Consider the following 5,316-nt stretch of genomic DNA (forward strand, 5'->3'; position numbering starts at 1 on the left):
TAACTAGTTAAGATTAATTAAACTGTAATTAGATTAACCTAAACCCTAATTAACCTGAATAGGGAATGACAGGTGGGTCCCACTGGACCCACATGCCAGGGTTGACTCAGTCAACCCCTGTTGACTGCTGACGTCAGCATGACATCATGCTGACGTCATAAATACTTTTTTCGAATTAATTAAATAAATAATTAAATTCCAAAATTATTAAGATCTTTTAAAAATCATATCTTTTAATCCGTAACTCGGATTAAAATATTTTCAACATGAAAGTTGCTCAGAACGACGAGACGGTTCCGGATACGCAGTCCGTTCGTCCACCACACCCCCCTAACCTATCGAACCCGCAACTTTCCCCCTCCGGCTCCTCTGCCCGAAAACGCGAAACACCGGGAATACTTTCCCGGATGTTTCCCCCCTTAACCAGTACCACCTCATACCACGTAGGGCACGCCTAGCATCGCTTCTTGACATGTCATGCATCGATATGCATCTGTTTACTTGGTATTCATTGTTTCTTCCCCCTCTTCTCTCCGGTAGACTACGAGACCGACGCTGCTGCTGCCCAGTTCGACTACGGAGTTGACGACCCCTCTCTCTTGCCAGAGCAACCAGGCAAGCCCCCCCCTTGATCACCAGATATCGCCTATTCTTCTCTATACTGCTTGCATTAGAGTAGTGTAGCATGTTACTGCTTTCATTAATCCTATTCTGATGCATAGCCTGACATTGTCGCTACATCTGTTGATACCTTACCTGCAATCCTAAATGCTTAGTATAGGATGCTAGTTTATCATCATTGGCCCTACATTCTTGTCAGTCTGCCTTGCTATACTATCGGGCCGTGATCACCTGGGAGGTGATCACGGGTATATACTATACATACACACATACTATACAGATGGTGACTAAAGTCGGGTCAGCTCGAAGAGTACCCGCGAGTGATTCACGGATTGGGGGCTGAAAGGACCTTTGTCCCGACGGCCCTCTGTGTGGATCTTTGTGGCGGAGCGACAGGGCAGGTTGAGACCACCTAGGAGACAGGTGGGCCTGGCCCTGTTCGGCGTTCGCGGACACTTAACACGCTTAACGAGATCTTGGTATTTGATCTGAGTCTGGCTACGAGCCTATACGCACTAACCATCTACGTGGGAGTAGTTATGGGTATCCCGACGTCGTGGTATCAGCCGAAGCTCTTCAGACGTCAGCGACGGAGCGGCGCGCGCCGAATTGGACTGGAACGCCACTAGGCTAGGTCTGCTTTCGGCCGCCCACGCAACATGCAGGTGTGCTCAGGGCGATGGACCCAGACCCCTGTGCGCTTAGGTTTAGACCGGCGTGCTGGCCTCTCTGTTTTGCCTAGGTGGGGCTGCGACGTGTTGATCTTCCGAGGCCGGGCATGACCCAGGAAAGTGTGTCCGGCCAAATGGGATCGAGCGTGTTGGGCTATGTGGTGCACCCCTGCAGGGAAGTTTAATCTATTCGAATAGTCGTGATCTTCGGTAACAGGACGACTTGGAGTTGTACCTTGACCTTATGACAACTAGAACCGGACACTTAATAAAACACACCCTTCCAAGTGCCAGATACAACCGGTGGTCGCTCTACCTCAGGGATATGAGGAGGGGATCGCCGGGTAGGATTATGCTATGAGATGTTATTGGGAGATGCTACTTGGAGGACTTCAATCTACTCTCTTATACTTGATGCAAGACGAAGGTGACCAGAAGCGTAGTCTTCGACAGGATTAGTTATCCCCCTCTTATTCTGGCATTCTGCAGTTCAGTCCACTAATATGGCCTCCTTACACATATACCCATGCATATGTAGTGTAGTTCCTTGCTTGCGAGTACTTTGGATGAGTACTCACGGTTGCTTTCTCCCCCCTTTTTTCCCCTTTCCTTTCTTCCTGGTTGCCGCAACCAGATACTGGAGTCCAGGAGCCAGACGCCACCGTCGACGACGACCCCTACTACACCGGAGGTGCCTACTACTACGTGCTGCCCGCTGACGACGACCTGGAGTAGTTAGGAGGATCCCAGGCAGGAGGCCTGCGCCTCTTTCGATCTGTATCCCAGTTTGTGCTAGCCTTCTTAAGGCAAACTTGTTTAACTTATGTCTGTACTCAGATATTGTTGCTTCCGCTGACTCGTCTATGATCGAGCACTTGTATTCGAGCCCTCGAGGCCCCTGGCTTGTATTATGATGCTTGTATGACTTATTTTATTTGTAGAGTTGTGTTGTGATATCTTCCCGTGAGTCCCTGATCTTGATCGTACACATTTGCGTGCATGACTAGTGTACGACTGAATCGGGGGCGTCACATATGATATGGACACAAACAAAAGCACACTATTTCCTTAGAAGTTCCACTATCTTGAAGGATACGTAAATATAATATAGTACTCCGAGCTTAAAAATATACACACGAACACATGTCTTCAGCAAACCCACCCATGATCTTTTATACAGTTCTTTTGTATATGTATATCAAGTATTTTGCACATGATCTTTGTAAAATTAGAAACTAAACAATACTTTGTCCCCAGTAAAGTCCCGACCAAATTCAACATTTCCATTCCAACAGTTCAAGATCAGAGGTAGTAGTTCATCAGTTCAACCGTTCAATTCAAACAGAAGGTCAGGTTCATAAGCAACTTTTCAACGGTTCAGTTCAAAATTCAACAATTCAATTTTCAATAGACCAAATCAAGGAAAGACAACTGACCGAAGGGGTGGCCAATGGCCACGGTTGATCACGGCGTGCACGACAGTATCCAGCAACCTCTGTCCTGGCTCATTGCGGAACAATGTGTTGGGCGTAATCCACGGCCTGGCATATGTGATGCAAAAAAGTGTTAAGAGAGGACATAAGCAAAAATTTGTAGTTGATTATGATGCAGCATTACAAAAAATAATATACTTTAGGCCATAAATGCAAAGCACTCTGAACTCTGAACATTTCTGGAGCTTTTTGTTAAACTGAAGCATGCTCCAGAGCAGGACAAGATCAAGCGGATTCGGAGGATGCTGAGCAACATACATTGGAGATGCAAGACCACAATACATCACTTAGAGATGTCACTGAACTCTGGGACATTTGTACTACAAGAATTGAATCTACACCAATCTTGAACTTTCAGGTTCCATACGCAAGATAGCTACGAATTGCTAAAATCATTCAGTACCAGAAAAAAACACCAAAAGGTTCTCCAAATGGTTGCTTGAGGAAGAGCCAAAGCTATTTTTGGGTGGTGGACGGCAGCAGCATGTGGGCTAGGTTCTCGCGCACCTGGAAGGATGAGGAAAATGGCAACCCAACTACTATAGTGGAAACAGGAGCTGACGGCCGTGGACTGCTGCTCGGCATGAACTCGACCGTCTGGATGCCACAGGGCTGGACTGGGGATAGCGCTGGACATACTGGAGCAGTGGCCAAGGAGCTTAGAGCAGCAGTGTACATCGGCAACGGACTACTCACGCACAAGGAGATGTACTGCTCTCCTGGGATCAAGGGGCGAAGTGTGTGCCTCCCGAGCCGCGACGTCGAACTCCTTCGGGTTGTGTCGTTGAACGACTCGGTGTGGCGGCGGTGAGCGGTATTGGCGGTGCGGCGATGGAGCTCCACCGGCAGTGGCAGGAGGCTCGACACAATCGGCATGGGAGCTGCGAGGGTGAACGGCCTGGGGCGGACTGGTTGGACTGCTGGTTGCAGCGGCGTCGAACCCAACTGGAGAAGTTCAAAAAGGAACTTCATCTTCACCATACAGACTACACCAATACTGAAAAATAAAGAATAACTGAAGTACGAGAGGAAGACGAGCCTAAGTTCAAATTACACACACATAAGCTGCAAGCTCCATGTTCCAGCTTGTATATGATTCATTTTAATGTTAGATTCCTCGGTCCAACATTAAAGTAACACACATGACCGATCAACACACAAATCATAATACCAATCCTGTTGACTTTTGTTGACTGAAGTACAGATGTGGATGCATACCTTGACAGTAGTCGGAGACGAGCACGACAAGGTCCCGGCTGCCACCCCGCTTCCACCGCTGACGGCCAGCAAGGACACCGCGGTGAGGAGGGCGTCCTAGTACCCTAGCTCGCGGGCGGAGGGGTTGGGCGCCGGCGGTGCGGCACTAGGATCATGCATGCATGGCGGCGCCGGCGGTGCTGGAGCTCCTCACCGTCTCGGAAGGAGAAAGAAAGGAGAGCATGCACGCATGGCGACATCGTCCTTGTCATCATGGAGAAGTAGGACTGCTGGAGACATTGCAAAGCAGCACAACAATATTACATGTTTTCTAAAGTTGAGTAAAACATGTTTGAGATTATCAACAGTACACATATCGTATCTTTCAGCAGACCAACTAGTATATCTGAATGTGTAAACATAGAACAACTGATTTGAATGGATCTCTATCATGGCTGGATAAAAGGACTTGGAGTGGCTGATATCAATCAAGAAAAAAAACAATAAAAAAGAACGATACAATCCAGCGAGGAATTTTGTTATTTGAGCTTTGAACTGATTAGCAAAACCACCCATCTATTATTAGAACTTACAAGCAGAAGAATATGCACTCCTGCGTAGTGTGAAGCTGAACCCAAAATTTAACAAATGATCAGCTGCTATTTAGGTTGTCTGAGCTGCAGAAAAGAAACCAAATGTATCACCAGGCCAAGTTCTGAACTGAACCTCTGGGTGTTCAAAGTTCTGAACTAACCCTTTTTTAAGCTGAGAGAACAAAGTCGCACGGGGTTGACAGGGGTGTTGACGCACAGGGTTCTCCTGGTGGCATTGAACGGACATCGGTGGCAGAGGTGAATGGCCTGGGTGGCAGAGGTGAACGGCCTGCACACTGAGGCTGTGGAGGGCGATGCCGGAACATGGGGCCGGGGCACGGTGCGTGTTAGAGGAATTTCTTTGAACTCCCATGGTAGCAATACATGGACTTATGTGACGATAGGAATTCTCGGACTAGCACGCGACAGTAGCACACACACGATAAACATTTCGAAGTCATCTAAGCTACAACATTTGGCAAGAACGAGCTACCTACAAATGAACATGAAACAAAGTAAAAATGGTGCTCCACTGCACTGAGTCAATTTAGCAAACACATGACGTGCACCTCATGAGCCGGTGGTTGAAGTTGATGGAGCAGAGCATCGAATGGCGGCAGTCACTAGCTTCCATGCGCGGGGGCAGGGGAGGAAGAGGTGCCGGGGGGGCATATCCAGTCCCGTGCACGACGGAGGCAGGCGATGGGCGATGTTGGTCGCCGGCGGGTGGCGCGACTGGAG

The 5,316-nt window shown here is 48.3% G+C and overlaps 1 long non-coding RNA gene across 3 annotated transcripts in view; it reads right to left on the reverse strand.

Moving 5' to 3' along the window:
• Positions 1-5,310, reverse strand: part of LOC123122599 (uncharacterized) — an 8,047-nt gene extending 2,737 nt beyond the window's left edge. The window contains exons 1-3 of one of the 3 annotated variants that reach the window (XR_006460289.1): positions 5,145-5,310; positions 4,004-4,269; positions 2,729-2,833 (exon numbers count right to left, since the gene is read on the reverse strand). This is a non-coding gene — a long non-coding RNA (uncharacterized lncRNA). Of the gene's footprint in view, positions 1-2,324; positions 2,834-4,003; positions 4,273-5,144 lie in introns of all 3 variants that reach the window. The other 2 variants (XR_006460285.1, XR_006460286.1) reach the window with 2 other exon arrangements.
• Positions 5,311-5,316: the final 6 nt, after the last annotated feature.

Source organism: Triticum aestivum, chromosome 1B, assembly GCF_018294505.1.
Source record: "Triticum aestivum cultivar Chinese Spring chromosome 1B, IWGSC CS RefSeq v2.1, whole genome shotgun sequence".
Taxonomy (NCBI): Eukaryota; Viridiplantae; Streptophyta; class Magnoliopsida; order Poales; family Poaceae; genus Triticum; species Triticum aestivum.